We start from the raw sequence: 17,966 nt of genomic DNA on the forward strand, positions 1-17,966 counted from the left end.
AAAAGCCTTTAAGAATTAGCAAATGAAATATTTTAATGTTCAAAAATATAAAAATTTATAATTTGAATCAAAAATTAATGAAATAAGAATATTGGGCAATTATGGCTCAATTTTTGATGCAAACTTGCCTGATATTGTACTGAACTACAAAAGATCAAGAATTTTTGTTTAAACCAGAATTTAAAAGAATAGCTGTGGTTCAATAGTTTGGTTAAATAATTAATCAATATTTCCTAAATTTTTTTCTTTTTTTTTGTCCTATTTTCTATATATTTTTTTTTATATTAAACTACTATTAACTAAACTGCATTAAGGAATTTAAATTTAAAATATTTTGTTCATATTTATGCCTGTTTAATGTTTATTTTTAGAGGGAAAGGCCATGATGATTTTTTTAATAATAATAAAAAATATATTAGCCTCAATTTTTCATCAATATTTGCTCAATATATTTCAATTTTCTATTTTAAAGAAATTCTTTTAGAAAATTTACATACTTCCAGTTTTGTTTTCCTTATAAAATCTGTTTTTTCTGATAAATCTTACGATTCTCCTAAATATTGCTCGCATATTTGACTTCAATACCGTCATTAAGCAGCCCTGAAAATGAATAAACTCCTGTAACAAAAATTTGCAACTGAACGCAATTTTGGTGACTTATTTTTGTCCACAATAAAATATTAGTCAATTTTCTTTAATGGAAAATAAATAAATTTCACGTCAAATACCGCTTTGTTCTTCAACAGAGAGCGCCGTAGCTCATATAAATTTGGAGATTTTCACGGTCAATAACTCTATTGCTAATAATCTCTTCTCTGCGCGATTTTTTTATTCATTCATTCCCGATAATCTGTGAGTTTGCTTTCTTGTGGAGGTTTTGTGAAGACGAAGAAGAAGAAGAAAATCCCCTTTTAATGCCGAAGAAATCAGCGAGAGTTATGAACCATAAACCAAACTTAGCGTCATCGGCCAGTAACCAGTGCGCGACATTGACCTTCGACACGTTCGCAAAAATTACGATCAATTCACAGAGAGTTTTTGCAGAAAAAATACCTCGTTGTGGGTGAGATGGTTATTAAAATGCGCGCGCATTCAACTTCTTCGCGGGAAAGAGAAGTTTCTTGGATGAAAAGACGATCAAAACTATTAATCATTCCACTCTGGGATATTGGGCGTCTCCACACTTACCGTCGTCGTTGCGTCTTTTCCTCAATGAATGCCGCAGTTCTTTCACAATTTGAATCTTCTTTTCGTCTCTTCTTTGGGCATTAAAGAGACTTTTTTTGGGTGGTTATGAAGAGCTGAAGAATTGAATGAACTTAAAAGGGATTGAGATGAATTAACATTGATTCGTGACAATCATAGTATAATGTTATGATTTTTATCGTAGGACATTCCGTTTTTCTTCCTTACCTGATGTTTTTTAAGAAAATTTTATTTCTTAAGCGTTTTATTTTGTTGTTCTAAAATAAATTACATCAAAATTATTATTGTTACTTGACAATTTCAATGACATGTTTCACTTTTTGTCCCGTTTTGTCATAGGACACTGTGTAATTTTTCCTCTTTTTAAAATTTTATTCATCTTTGCTCTTTTCTTGTTACAACACAGCATTTTCCAACCGAAATAAATATTGTTAAGTGACAAAGACAATGGAACGTTACAATTTTTGTCTCGTTTTGTCGTAGGACATTTTAAACTTTATCTTTTCTTTTGCCTATTTTTCGTGTTTTTCGTGCTATTCCACAACACTTTCTCACCGAAATAATTACCATTTGTAATTTATTTAGCAGCACACACAAAACCCTTAAATCTTGAGCTTTATTAATGATTCAAATCCTCGAAATCTCACCCAAAAATTTCACCCCAAAATGACCTTTTCATGGTAATCTGCGGATGCATCCCGGAAAGGCGGAACTGCTGGATGTGTAAATATGGTGGTGGGAGAAAGTGTGAGCACTAAACCCCTTTTTCTGATTTTATTTTAAAACACATTTAAGCATCATCATCACCCCTTTTTGTAGTTTATTTTGTACATAGCTGTGCGTGCTTGGTATTAGAGGGATTATCAATTTAACTGGAAGAGAAAGTTTATCGTTTTCGGCATCATTTTTCTCCATTTCAGCCTATTTGGTAGTTTTTCTCTCTCTCGGCTTTTCACATCGATTGAGTTTTCCGTGAGGGCTGAAAAAAGAAGAAGGAGAGAAGAATGATTGAGGAATGGAGCCAAAAAAGGATTCAAAACAACCACACAACATGGGATGTTTATTTATTGAAAGTCTTGCAAAATGCTCGCCAGGTTTGTATTTTCTGTCGTAAATCCCGGAGAGAGTGAGAGAGCCTGGAGTTTCATTTCACAGACATACACAAAATGGCGACTAAGTGGATTAATCGAGGGGGGATTATTGGGAAATCCTCTGTGATTTATGATTCCCACCCACCCCCATGCCTCATTTTCCCCCCCAAAAGAGAGACATTCTCTCTGTTAATTTTAACTTTTCCCAGAAGAGACAACTCGCTTTTTTTAAAGATTTTTTGGGGGCGTTTATTTTAGTTTTTGTTCCAACGTGCAAAGAAAATAAATACTAAATCCTCAACACTTAATCCTTCGTACTCCTCTCTGTTGGACCATTTGGGTGGGCGAGGAGGGGGAGGGAGGAGGTGGAGATAAAAATAAGAGGAACCTTTTACAAATTCACCCTGTTGCGCCACTGCATCTTGAATACATTAGCACAAATTTGCTCCTACCGGTGCTGAAGCATTCACACCACTCTTTGTCACCCACCCCCGCGTGCCAGGAAGGTTGCTCTGGAATTAAGCCACCTCGTCCGCAAGGATGCTCACAGCAGGATGAGCAAGAGAAAAAACCTAAATGTTTATGGGGGATTTAATGTGGAATAAATTTTCTTTGATATCTCTGCTAAGACTCTCGTGGCGAGGACGAGGTACACACAGGACAAACTAGAGGAATATGCGGAAGAGAAATTCGCTAATTTATTCCCATTAAAGGTGTTCCACTGAGTTGTAGAAGGAAGAAATTCACGAATTTTGTGACATTTTGCGTGAAATTACTGAAAGAAAATTTGTTATAAAATGTCAAATGATTTGTTACGGGATATTCCGAGACATTTTTTTTAGTGGAAAATGTTAAAGAATTTTTACTGTAATTTGTAAATATTCTTTTCTCGTTAAATTATTATTTTTTATTCAATTAATTAAAATAGAATAATTAGAATTTACTTAAAAGAGAAAGTAAATATCATAGCAAGTGTCACGTGACATTTCGTGACCATTTTAAATCATAGAGCGATTCAATTGTAATTTACAAATATTCTTAATAGAATTTGAAGTATTTTACTTCAAATTAGTAAAAGAATTTCAAGAAAAAAAAATCCAAAGATTTCATTTCTTTTTGGCTCCTCAACAGTTGCAGAAGAATTTAATTTGTTAAAAGAAAATCTTTAAAACAATTTCCAATCAATTTTTCTTTGCAAAAATTGCTTCAAAAACCTCGCAAAAAGTCTTTCCAATATACGATTTTTTTCTTATAATAAATCACAGCCATATTGACCAAAAAGAAATGAGAAAAAGCCAGCGACGAAAGCCAATAGAATAACAAGCAACCCCCTAAAACCAAGACCTTGCTCAAAGTCAGCGAGGGTGGAATTTTTATTGCCTCCAAAGGAACATTTCCCGGCCTTTTATGTCACACAGAATCATATTAATTTCACTGATGTCCCATCGTAACATGACTAATCACTTGTTTGTTCAAAAATATCTCTCCCCCCAAAAAATGGACGTTTGTCTGCAGTGCGGGAAGTCACAAGACAATTGTCTACGATGGAGCGATTTTTCTCTTTCAGCCTCAAAGTTAAATGGTCGTGATTGTGGCAATTTCCTTCTTAACAGGAGAAAAATAAATAAATGAAAAAACAAATAAAAATGAGGGGCAATTAAATACAATAAGGTAAATTAATTAGAATTACCTCATTGGCACGCAATCGGGGAGGCAGAAAATCGAGCAAGAAAAAAGGTCAGATTATAAGTTGTGCCGTTGTGAGTTTATTTAAATGAAAGTGACGCGTATTTAAATGGGGGAAAAAGTCACACAGAGAAACTTTCCGAGAACTCACCCCCGCCTTGTTTAATTGGAAAAGTAAAATATCGTTAGCTAGGGTGGTGCAAAAGCTTATTTAATTTGATTAATCTCCCTTAATTTGCTCAATGTTTGGCTAAATGATGCAAATTCGTATATATTGGGATAATTTAAATGAATAGTCTGCAGCGTGGGGGGAGTTTGATGCACATTTAGGGGTTGATCATTGTCACGTGATATTCCGAGATGTTCCAGAATGTCATGTGACAAATTCATTTGATTTTTCTTGGCTGTTTTTATTCCTCTTTCATGGTTGTTTCCATGTATTCTCAAATAAAATTTTTATGAATATATAAAATAAAAATAAAAGTGAATTAACTCATTTTTTTAATTTTATTGCAAAAAAATCCAATCCATGCAGAAATATTGAATTCACCCTTAAATGGGAGGTAGTGTGTCAATGGGGGAAAGTGCATTTATTGTGGTGCAAAATATGATTCTATATGTGCTATGTACGTACCATAACATGCAGTGAGAGCCCTTCCTGTGGAGTCTCCGTGCTGGCTCAATCGATTAAATCCACCCCCACGCCCTACCAACCCCCACAATGCTACCAACTTCATCGTCCGGGGACAAACCTCGCACACAAATCCCCGATGAAGTTTTGCACAATAGCCATGTAGGCGCACAAGACCGGAACTGTGTCTAGTTGAATGTGTTTCTCCGACCTAATTACACTACTTTCGTGGGTGGGGGGTTGAGGGGGTGGGTCTCTGGCACGTCTCTGTCTCTCTCTCCCCCTACCCAAGCCACACATCCTTGCATTGTTGAACCTGCCCCACACGGGGCCACATTGACGTGATTCCTCCGCCGAAGCTCAACCACCTCTTGCCATATCATCCCCTAGAAATTTACATACATACATATCTATGCTATGTGCGGGGGTGAAGGACAAAGGTCCATGCTGAGAGAGGTACATTCAACACAATTCGGCGCCACTGCCATGGCATCCACCAACATTCGCCACCACAAATGCACCCAAAATGCATTTATACTTCGTGATGAATGCACAAACTTTGTCCGCAAATTACTTCCACCACCCACCCACCCACCCACAGCAACTCTCCTTTTCCTCAGGATTTGTACATCCTTCATTGTACATAACGTGAAGTATTCGCCAAAATCCACAGTTAACTTTGTAGAATTTTCCTCAGAGAAAGAGAGAGGAAAAGTTATCTTATTGAGGAGATAAAATCTTCAGAATCTTGTCAAAATTCATGATAAAGAGAGATATAGTGCCCCAGTCTCCCCTATATAGTTCTCAATGTTTTATAAACAATCTAAATTTTCTACTTTTGAATTAAACTATGGCAAACTTTAAGTAGTTTTATCGACTTTATCTCATTTTTTTTCTCCACTCATTCATAGCAAAGGTTGCAGGTTAACCCTCCGTGAGCTGAGTGGGGGTAACTCAGAGGACCTCAGAGGTATTTTAAATGCTTATTTTTTAAAATTATCGTTGAAAATTCATGATTTTTGTTTACTTTAGGAACTTTTAATAAATTTTCGTTATTTTTTATATTTCATGCATTTTCAAAGTGCCGTTTGAATTCAAAAGCCAAAATTCAGAAGCCCATACGTTTCAATTGAACTTGAAGATTTTTGTCCACATTTTTTTTAAAAGAATTTTTGCATTTTCCTTCATTTTATTCGCAATTATAATATTTTGGACATTTTTTCTTCGTTTTTCTGTGACAATAAAAAGATTTTTTGTTTGAATTTACGTTCAAAATTTAGAATTTCCCGCGTATGAATTGTTTTTATCGATTTCTCATTGTTTTTTATTTAATTTTATTATAAATTTCGCGTTTTAATTGCTATCTAATATCTTTAACATATTAGTTATAATCGCACTATGCCTTTTAGAAAATGTTTGCTATTTCATGACGTATTTTGTGCGTATTTTTAGGTTATTAAACACATTCATCTTTATTTTATCGCCCTCAATACTTTTCTTTATAAAATTTCCTACATTTGAATGCTTTAGAAGATAATATTTAATAAAATCCAGCACATTTTCTCCCCTTTTTAGAACTTTTAAGTCATTTAGAAATTCCTCACAAACCCCCGTGACCACGCACGTGAGTGCCCCCACGTGGCACACAGAGGGTTAACAAAACTTTATAAATCAACTCAAATACAACGGTTGTGTACATCCGCAAAAGCAATCTGTGTGAGAATAGTTTTATGGGTGAATCGTGTTGATGAAGCTCCGCATCACGCGGGAGTCTCACTTTTAATTGGTGAAGAAATCACCATCAATTAGCAAAGAGTGTTAAAAGAAGCGCGCACAAAGTACAAATTAAACCCGCGAGAAATCTCTGCGGCAAAAGGAGATGAGAAAAAAAGCCCCCACAAACCTATAAAAGTCATGATATCTCATTTTATATATCGAAAAGGCATTAACACGCAGCACTGGGAGCTTTTTTTTCTTCACGCGCGCTTTGCTGCTCCTTTGAGAAAGAATATTATTGGTGCTTTTTGAGAGGAGGCTTCGTACGGAGAGAGATTTTATTGACTCGCTAATTTGCAGTAAATTCCACGGGGGCTTTTCTCAAGGGGGTCAGCAGTCTGGTTCTTAAGAGTTTATTTTGCAGTGTAATGAAATTGAATTTGGATGCACAGAAGAAAGATAAAAAAATTATATTAAAAGTTTGTTTCTTTTTCTTGTGCTTTGGGGGCAATGGGAGGGTTAATGGATCAGAGGTGAGTGCGGGGGCGGAAAACCCGCATTTTGGGTGCCATGACATTTTGCGCAAGAGTAACCACACACACGGGCCTAACGAGAGGAAGGCGACTGCTGTTGACACACTGCAAACTCTCTGTCCGCCGACGGATTGGGTGGAAGTAACTCTGCTCTGCATACAACAAGGAACTCCATGGCTGCGGGTAATTAGGGTGACAGACATCCACTGCTGGACTCCACCAAAGCCAGACTAAAGACCAACATATAGAGCTGCATAATCCCAAAATTTCGTTACAATTTAAATCTCAATTCTCACTCAAGAAGGGGACAAATTCAGTGCTCAAATGTGTTATGAAAAATTCTTTCAAGAGAAACTTCTTTTAATTTTCTTCAAAGAGAAGTAAAGGAGTTCATGCACGCTTCATGTAAAAAGTTCCTTTATCGCAGAACAATTTTAACCAATTTCATCTTGTAGGGAATAGAAAAAAAATAGATAAATCGCGAGAGAAATTTGTGAGAATAAAGAAAATAAATGAAAGAAAAAGTCTTTAAAATATTGAGATTATTATTTGAAAATTATTTTAAGAGAAATGCTTTAAATCTTTTACTTTGAGAACTCACGGAAACGTGAGTAAACGGGTAAGAATTTAGACAAGCAAGCGTAAGCAAAATTGCAGAATTCAGTAAGAAAAAATTCTCATTTTATGACTTTTTCTTACATAATTTCATTGCAAAAATATTCCTTTGCAAACTGTTGAAACTTTAATGCGTAACGCAGCGGGGGAGGCACATGGTTCATATCCGTTCCGTGTACAAATGCTAAATGAAAAGCCCCCCAACTGTCGCATTGCGAAATTGAATTAAGTCAAAGGATGATTGTCACCAAAGTCCCTCCTGCTGCTGCATGATTGATTGATTGCATGAGGCATAAAGGGGTGGGTGGTGGGTGTGTTTGGCCTTGGATCAATTTTTAATTATATATCCAACAAACTGCCCACTCTGAGGGTAAATTGTGTGTCAAAGTGGCGCTAACCCTTTTCACATTTTTTTCTCCATTTTTTCCTTCATTCTTGCCTTCATCCCTCTCACCACGCGTTGCCTTTTACACGGGGGTTGATCTTATTGGGAATCTTACGCGTCTGCTGCGGTACTCAAGCGGCGTCGGTCTCAAGTGGATTGCGCGCGGGGGTGTTTGAAGTTTTTGAGTGGAAGATTAAAAATGTGACGCATAAGAAAATTGAAAATAATGGAAATGACACTTTAATCATAGTGCAGCCCTTACTCTTTGCCCTCTTTCACCGCCACCATACGTCTCGTTTCCCTCGCAACAGGGGGTGGATGTTGAAGGGATGCTGGAGGAGGAGGTGAAGGAGTGGCGGATGTTGGAATTCTCTCTTTTTTTGCACTTCTTCTCATGCCCAAAAAGTGCCTTGAAAGAAAAAAAAACAACATTTTTCGCCTTTAATCTTGCTTGTGGGCTCTTTAGCTCCTCATCCAGCATCCTGAGTGTGTTGTATTTAGTATTCTCCGCTCATCTTCGCATTTTGACACTTTTCTTCCACACAACTTTTCGTCAGTTTCGTGGGGAAATATTTTTAATTTTCTCCACATCGTCGGCATGTCTCACCAGACTCTCTTAACAACGCCATACCCTCGTCAAAAGGATCCACTTCTTATTCCTTTTTTTTTTAACCGTCCAACCGTCCACTTTTCTAATAAATATAATAATTTCCTCATCCCATTGGACGTATCTAATTATCACGATATTATTTATAATTCAAATCAAACCACGACCACGCAAAGGGGCCAGCTAAGGAGAGCAATTTGTGCTTTAGAAAAATTCCTTTTGCAAGACGTTTTCTTTTCTTTTTTTTCCTTTTGCTCCTTCTGAAATTGATGCTTCACTCAGCAGGGCTCAAAATGTAATCCAATTAAATATTTCCAGCTTATTTTCAGGGTGAAAAAAAAACAGAGAATTTCAATGGCAATGAGAGAAAATGCGGTGAGATTGTCGAAAATTTGGTGGAAAAAAAAGGAAACTCGTAAAATTCCATGTGCAACACACCCCTCAAACGAATGCAGGGTTCACCCGAAACCCGTCATTACCACCATTCACCCCTCGTCAGATCGCTCATTATATATTGTCTCCCGCTCTCTTCAGTCAGAGGATCCTTTTGATGACGATCTTCTCTCCCTCCTATAAAATCCAAAATAGTTTGCCATTATTCCCTTCTCTCGCTCTTTGCGCCACAACTATAATTATTTTGGCACTATTTCACATTGAAAAGACATTATTATGTGTTCGTTCGGTAGTGGGACAAAAAGTCACCCAGAGAGAAAACTCTGCTGAGGGTGAAAATACAAACCACTGGTGATTTATTTCCGCGCGCTACACTTTCATATCGAATTCATGTGGTTGGAAAAAGAGAAGTTTTTTTTCTGTTCATTCAGCAGTGCTTAAAACTTCCTGGAAAGTCACAGCTCTACGGTGCAGATGATTAATCTCCCGTGAAACGTGTGATTATGATGTTCCAATTCGAATTGGGAGCCCCTCTTGTTGGTGCAGAAGCGCAGCAAAAAAGATCACATCAATGGTGGATTTAAAGTTGTAGTTTTGGTGATTTAAAAGAAGTCTTTTTTGGTTGCAATTTGGTGTGAAAAACAAGATGCAAAGACTCTTAAATAAAATTGTATTTGGAACATATTTTTTCTTTTGATATTCAAAGGCAAAAATTAAAAAAAATATTCCTTTAATGAATTCACCACTCCGTGTGCGCGCCAAATTCAAATAATATTTTATTTTATAAGTTTCTCAAATAAGAACATCTAAAATTCTAATTAAAATAAAGATTTTTAAGAATTTTTCAGTCCTAAAATTTTTTCCAGATTTTTCTGCATAAAAATTGTTTTTTTTAATGCTTTTTGTGACCTCTTCATGACCTATTTCACCCTAAACTCCTCCATGTTAAATCCCAAAGGACTCTCAGCTTTCGAAGGTTCCCCTTTTGGATACATACATAAATATGTACCTACTAAATGTTAATAGGTCGAAAAGTCATTCAGAGTGTGTTTGTGTGTGGAACGAACACCTTGGCCACCCAACCGTGTTGGAGATAATTTGAATTTATTGTGAACTTCCTTGGAACATTTAGCACCGCACAGACACTCCACACACAGGAGCGAGAGAATATTCCAAAATAATTCCCCATCATTTGGCGAGGGGGGAAAGGCAATAACAGTGGCAAAGGCACAAGAAAAGACATCCTCAGCAGTTGAACAAAAAGAGGGTCACACTTGGTGAGCATTTCATTTTGCATAGAAGAGTGTGAAACAGTGGCAATAATAATAATTTTGCTAGAAGGAAAATGGCATCGTAATCTAAAGTCATTCGGCAAAATGGCATTTTGCTCCTCCACATCATAGTGTTTTGCATTTTAAACCCCATTCCGGGGGTGCTTGGGGAGCGGAGGGAGGTGGGGTGATACAACACGGTTTGTATGCGATGATGGGGGATCCCTCTTCTTGCATTGAAGGGTCCCAAAGACGACAGACATTCGCCTCTCCCCTAGTTTTAGATGATTATGGTGTCATGGTGCTAATAACATGTTGCTTCGCATCGTTGTCTCCTCTTCCTTTCGGCTCTCTGCCATCACCACACAATATTCCATCCACCACCACCATTATGAGCAACTTGGGAGTGTGAAGATCAAAATTCATATGTTTTCTCACATCTATTTGACACTCTCCTTACTTACTTACCTTCTATACCCGCTCGAGGAAGGAGCTGTCCTCCTGCCCAAGAGCCTCGTCATCCTCGTTATATACAAATGTGATTTTGTATTTTTGACTAAAGGTGTAGTAACTACACCTACTACCACGTTTTATGGGATTAATGGAATAAGGAAATTACAGGATTAAGATACTTTTAATTCAAATAAAACGGTTAGGAGGAATTTTAAAAACTATGAAGGCACTGAAGAAGGTCATAAAAGGTCAATCAAAATGTCGCCAATAAGATGAAAAATGAGCACTTTTTAAAATTAGTTTAGAGTTGAAAGAATTAGGATAGGAAAGATAGGATAATGACGTCTTATTTTAAATTCTTTTGCCAATAAAAACTTTAATTTTCAACACAAAATATTCTAAATTAAACCTGAAAACAAAAGAAGATAGAAATCAAACCGACGGTAAAAAATTAAAAAGATGTTGAAATTAAGAGAATTAATAAGGAAAATTTTTGAAGTTGGTAGTATTTTTTTTACTTTTTTTATAAGAGAAAAAGTTAATGTAAAAATCAGAAAAAGGTATAAAATTCAACCAAAATTATTGGAAACTAACAATTTGCTTCATTTAATTAATTTCAAATTAAAAACATTAATTATTGCTCAATTAATTAATCCCTAAATACTTCTTCAAAATAATAAAACAATAAATAGATAAACTCTCGTTCTCTCTATAAAAAAAAACAGATCTTTGCAAATAGATTTCCAGCAGAGCTTTCTCATTGAAAATTAACAAGGGAAAAATAAAGAAAAAGAAACTATCAAACCACGGGAGCTTTGTACTTAAACTTCTTCTTAACTTTGACAGATCCATGAGAAAAAATTCTCCCAAGAGTTCGTAACATACACATAAAATCTCATCTGAAAAATTAATGGCCGTGCAGAGGATCAATGATGGAATGGAAGCAAAAGTGGCAAAAATGATTCTTCATACAACGATGCAATCATGTTAATTCTCATTCTTATGATTTTGCTGCCAAGATTCTTTCTCTCTGAGTTTTTTTTACATCTTGTCTGCGAGTACAAAATTTTGTGTGCGCCAAGAGGTCGATTAATTAAGCCCAAAGACAATTTATCATTCACGCTAAAGATGCTGCGCCCCTTGCGTCGCTCCACAACGCACCGTATGAGCGTTGCGGTGTGATTGACAGGTGAACTCGGGGGCCTCCAACGTTTTTTCGAGTACGTATGGGATGCTGAATTTCAAGGCCATTGTCGACCTTATCGGCCCGTCAGATCATTCCGTACATAACACACGCAAAGAAGCACCACAGCAATTGACCCGAGAAAACTCCCGAAACCCACCAGGCGGGAAGAAATCTCTTTCTTCGTGTACAGTGTGACCTCACTTAACGTTGAAGGGATATTTTAATTATTTTTTCAAGTTAAAATTAAAGAAAAATAAAACCTTGCAGTCTACAAAGCAGCTGACTAACTTAAGTCTTCTCTAATTTTAATTTAAGGTCTTCTTTCTCGATTGTGTGGAAAATCGCTTACAAATTGAAAATGGCGCCCTAAATTTTAACATGGAGTTTGGAATAAAGTTCCAGTGGGTTCTAACACTAAAAATAAAAAAAAAAGAATAAATAAATAATTAAATTTTAAATAAAGGTTAAACAATCATTTAAAAAAATATAAATTTTTACAGAAAAACTTCCCCAGGTTTGGCTCCATCTACCAACTAAACTCTCCAACAATTAAATCCCTACTAACATTCACAACATACTCTGGCATTTTATAAATAACAAAAAAAAAAACAATTAAACAACTAAATATATTTAATTGTATATTTTTTTTTGTGATGTAGTATTTACAATTAAAAGAAAAATCCATTTCAGAGAATGAAATTCAATCCACAAAAGGGAACTTAATTAAATTGCAAAAATAAATTTACATTAAAAGGGAATGCAAAGAAATTAAAAAATAAAAAAGTTTTTTTTGATTGGTAATTTGCATTAAATATATTTTTTATTTATTGCATTTGTGTATGTAGTTTTGCAATCACGATGAAATGCGTTTTTTTTTGCATTTATAACAAGGCATCAAAGGGAACTGTTCGTATATTGTTTGTACCAAAGTATTGTAGTAAATTGATTTTTAATCAGATTAATTTGTATTTTGACGTTTGTTTTTACATTTCATTTTAATTGGAATTTTTTCAAGGATTTTTTTCAAAGTTTCACAGCAGGGAGAGCCAATGAGTTTGAGAGATGGGGAGGGAGGGAACGCAGGGTGGGCTTTTAAGGGAATTCAAGGGGGAATTTTATCAGTTGGGGTCATCGCCCGAAAACAAAAGGGACGGATGGGAGGGGGGGGGATGCCAAAGAAGTTCGGTGCTAAAATGCGGGGGTGGTGTGAGGATTTTCATTCAGCTGTAATGGATGAAGGTGCGAATTTCATTTAATCAAAAATAATGTAAGAAGAGTGAAAATTATCTAATTTAATTTGTACGAAAATTGAAAATGATTTGGCACCACTCATGGGTGGGGGGCGTTGGAGAGCAAATTAATTAATTTCAACAGAGAAAATCCATTTTCTCATCATTTTCTTTACCAGTTTGTCTTTTTTTTTCAACCTTCTTTCGTTCGTCTTAAAAGAAAAATGAAATTTATTTAAGAAAAAATGTCCAAAATTTCATGAAAAAAATTAAAATAAATTCTTTCTTTTGCCAGCATTCAACAAAGTTACTTTCACAGCATTTTTTTCATTCTTCTTGCATCTTATTACATGGATGATTTAAAGTTTATCTCAATGTGAAACAAACTCATATAAAAATTTTATATTCTAAACATAAATTAAGCACATAAAGAGACCAATAAAAAAGTCAATCATAACGCGTCCAGTTATAAGAGTTGGTGTCCCACAACGTATAGAAGTTTGTTTATGCGTTGTAATACTATTTGTGAGCAGTATTAGTAGGCAAAGGTGATTTTTTTGTGAACTTCAGTAATTTTATGCAAAAAATCGTTATATCTCTGGTTTTATAAGACCTACAGAAATTTCTTGACTAGTTATGGAAAGGTATTGAAATAAGCTATAATCTGACATATGTTTCGATACATTTCAAGGTCACCACTAGAACACAAAATGGCGGATTTTTGTTTCACCAAAACAGTTTTTGGCATTTTTTATCCTGAAGGAATAGTTCTAGAGGTTTCTGATGTTCTAGAAAGTTGTAGAGTTTTGCAAAACCTTTAATTTGATATCAAGTTGAGCAAAATCGGACAAGTAGTTCAGGAGATATGGCTCTTAGAACTTTTCAATTTCAAGAATTTTTCAAACTGCGATATCTTCTAAACGGCGACATAGAATTTCTTCATTTTCGGACTGGTGAAAGATATTGAGTCAGGCTACAACATATCAAAATTTAAAAGATTTGCCTAATGGGGATTCGGAGATATTGCCCCTTAAAGTTAGGCAATTTTTGTTTTTGATTTTAGCGCCTCTTGCGGATGTTTTTGGAACTTGAAATGTTCTAGACAGTTGTAGGGCTTCTTGAAACCTTTCATTTGATACCAAGATGATCAAAATCGGTCAAGCCGTTCTCGAGTTATATTGAAAAAACACTTTTTGCTTTAGGCCGCCATATTTACTAAACCGCTTAACCGATTTTCAAGTATGAATTGTCGATGAAAACGTCTCACTGAGCTCTACAACATACTAAAATTTCAGACCTCTAGCTATAAGGGAAGTGGTTGACGGTATTTCAAAATGGCGGACGGCGGTCATCTTGGATTTTGAAAATGCGAAAAAATGAAATTTTACACCCACATTTCTATAGAAAACTTCAAACCGGAAGTCTCTATCTATTACCGTTCTCGAGCTATAAGGCAAAGTTTGGGCGACCGGCCGGCCGGCCGGCCGGCCGGCAGGCCGGCCGGCCGGATCAAAAATTTTCCACCACCATTTTCGTAATGTGGGATGTCTAAAACGTGCTCATACCAAGTTTGAGCCCGATCTGAGGTGGTCGGTTTTTCCGACGATTACAATACTTGGTGTTGGCCACGAAGTGGAACACCAACTAATATCAGAATAATTCTTTTAAGTGCCTTTGTTAAATTGTATAAAAATGATAAGAATTCTCTTGAGGTGTTTAGTATTTCATTGAAATTAATTGGGAACAGTGCAAATATTAGAAAAAAATTAACTTAAGAATGAAGTTTGGTTTAATCTTAATGTTGGTGGTTGCGATGATGCTACCAGGACGTAAGTTTTGAATAATTTTAGTTTAATTTTAAATAAATAAATAAATTTCTTGTCAAGGGGTGTTTATCTGAATGAAAATCTTCAAATTATTCCTCAAGAATCGGATTTTTTGCAGAGATTAGGGTTATTCGTCAAAAAGAATCGAATTATTCGTTAATATTCAGTTTCTTCGTCAAAATTTGGAGATTTGAATTATTTGTCAAAATTCGAATTTTTCGTTGAAATTCGGAGTGTTCGTCAAGATTTAAATTATTCGTAAAGAAGAATCGAATTATTCGTCGAGATTCGGATTGTTCATCAAGGTTGGGATTTTTCGTTGAGTTTCGGATTTTTCTTTAAGAAGATTTCGATTATTCGTTAAGAAAAGTCGAATTATTCGTCAAGATTCGGCAAAATAATCGAAATGTTCGCCAGGTAAACACCCCTTGTGTCTAAAGTATTGCTGATTTCGACGTGAAAATTAACACAAAAATACTTTCTTGAATAAATGTGATTTTTCTACATTTTCTTCGTCAAGAAGTTTATTCTCTTAATCAAATTAAATTCATTTAAAAATGGTTTTAAAAATTTCGATGCTTTCCTTATTAATCAGATTCTTTATTAATTAAGAATTCTCATATCAATCACAAGAAAATTATTAAAATTATTCTTTCAGATCAATCTCAGGGGATGTACAATCAACATTCAGATTCGCAGAATGTTATCTCGGGAATGGGTCACCCACCAGTACGACCAGCGTATCCAGTAGCATACCCTCCTGGATACCCAGGAGCATTCCCTGGGAGAGTTTGTGTGATTGTCGCCTGTCCACGTATGTAGAATTTTCCAAAGATTTTTTTTTATTTAATCCTCATTTACTTTTAAAAAAAATTCTTTTCTTCATCTTTTCAGCTCCGTGTTGCTAAAGAAAATGCTTGAAGTGATTTTCATCTGTAAAAATGACAAATTTGGTGGCAATTTTGATGGATTTCTGTTAAAAAATAAATCAAATAGAAAATTCTTCCCTAAAAAGACTTTTCTGCAATTTTTCCCTTCAAAATTAGTAAGAAAATTCCAACGTTTTGCATCTGTTTTGTCTTTGGTTTTCTTTTAACATTATCATGGGCTATTCTTTCGTCGTCTTCTTGGCTCATTTGCACCCTCGCAGACATTTCAGTACATCCCTCCACCACCTACGAATACGCCAAACATTTCCCAGACACACAGGGCCCCTTCTGTGGAGCAGAACGGCGAGACAAGAAGGTCGAAAAGCTCATCATTGTTGGGCCAAAAAATAATATTAAGATGGTAACTTATGGGGTGGGGGATGTTGCCTCCACGAAGACAAAGAAGTAGCCACACGGTAGGAGCAGCAAAAAGGAATTTTCTTCAGCAGGGAAAAGTTAGGAGAGAAATCCATAAAAATTCTCAGCACCATTCTTCACCCCTTGTTGCAAGACAAATCTTCGTGCCACGCAATGGGAAGCTGCGAGCTTCACAGAGGGTGAGAGTTGTGGTGGTTTGCGCCATTGTACGGAACCTCCCTCCCCATCCCTTAGTCCGGAAGTTGTGGGTGGTTGATGCTTAGAAGAGGAAGTGAATGGCATAAAGAAAGTATGTTGTTCATCCTCCCCCTTTCATTCCACATAAGAATTCGACTCTCTCTCTCCACCCCCAAGGAAAGGAGGAAAGAAGATTCGGCTCTCTATATTAGAATTTACCACAAGACCATGTTTTCCATTAGAAGAGCAAACAAATTTCAGTGTCTTGTACGGCAGCAAACACAAATTCCGGCTCTTCCCCTAAGGTCGGTGGTGTGTGTGTGTGAAAGTGTCAGGGCGGAATACAAAATAATCTCCAACAGAGGAGCGAAAGCTAAGAAGCTCCTCTGGATTTTATTGACCTTCTCGTCCCCCCACACAGCAAACGGAGCTTCCTGTGAGAGGGTGCGGAAACAAAAAGTCAAGAAAGGGTCTTGAGGAAGCTCTTCCCATTCAACGCAAAGGGCGAAAATCGATTTGGCACGCTGATAACATAATGAGCAGAAATCTGTTTCGCTTTACCTTCTGTCTCATTGAAAATTTATGGGAGCGCCATTGCAGGAGAATTACAAGACTTGGTGCAAAGACCACGGAGAAAATAATGGAGCTTTAATCAACATTTTTGGATGAGCTCCAAAGGGTTGTCCTTGTAGCTTAAGGGTTTAGTTTTCAAGCTAGTCCTAAGTTTGTAAGGCTAGGCCTATAGTTTTTAGACTAGACTTTAAGTTTCTAGGTTAGGCCTAAGCTTTTTTGGTTAGGCCTAAAGATTTTTGGCTAGACTTTTAGAGTTTAGACCAGACCTAAGATTTCTGAGCTAAGCCTAAATTTTTAAATCAAAGTCTAAGAATTTAAGGGGCTATGCCTCTTTTTTTTTAGACCAGGCCTTAAACTCTTTGGCTTGATTCAAGTTTTTTAGCCTGGTCTGAATTTTTTAAGGATCCTAATTTTTAAATAAATTTCTAAGAGTTTTATTTTTTTCATTAGAATTTCTAAACCAGGCTTGAAGCTTTTTTTTAAAGTTTTTTTGAAAGTTTTTTGTCTACTAAAAGTTTATTGTGAAATTTTAATAGAATTTTGACATAAATTTCACTTTTAGCCCTTCTCTCTCTTTAATTTAATTAGGTAATGTAATGAATGTTGTCTTGATTAAAAAATAATCTAACTTAGCTATCTGTTTATCTAACTATCAATCTATGTCGTTATCTATTAAATTCAAAATGTTGAAAAGCAAAAAAAAAAATCATTTTAGACATGAATTAAATAAATTTTCTGCAATGGCTCTTTTGTAAATTAAAATGGGTCCTCGTGGTTGCACCAGACGCTTGAGCCTCTTGAAAATGATTCAATTACACAAAGTGACGTATAATATTGACACAATACACGATGGGTAAACAATGAGCCGTCTCGCCTTTCATGCAGCAGCAGCAACCCCTCGACATTTTGAACATCCCTCATAATTCGCCAAAAATTCATGCGCGCGCGATGTGATCATTTGCGGATAAAAATGAATGTGAATGCAATAAAAAACCTCGAAGATGGCCACACAATGGCCCAACGCCTGGTCCACACCATCTGCCTCGAAAAATCTCCACAGAAAGTCTCCCATCGCACAAAT

This window comes from Lutzomyia longipalpis, chromosome 4 (genome assembly GCF_024334085.1).
Source record: "Lutzomyia longipalpis isolate SR_M1_2022 chromosome 4, ASM2433408v1".
Lineage (NCBI taxonomy): Eukaryota > Metazoa > Arthropoda > Insecta > Diptera > Psychodidae > Lutzomyia > Lutzomyia longipalpis.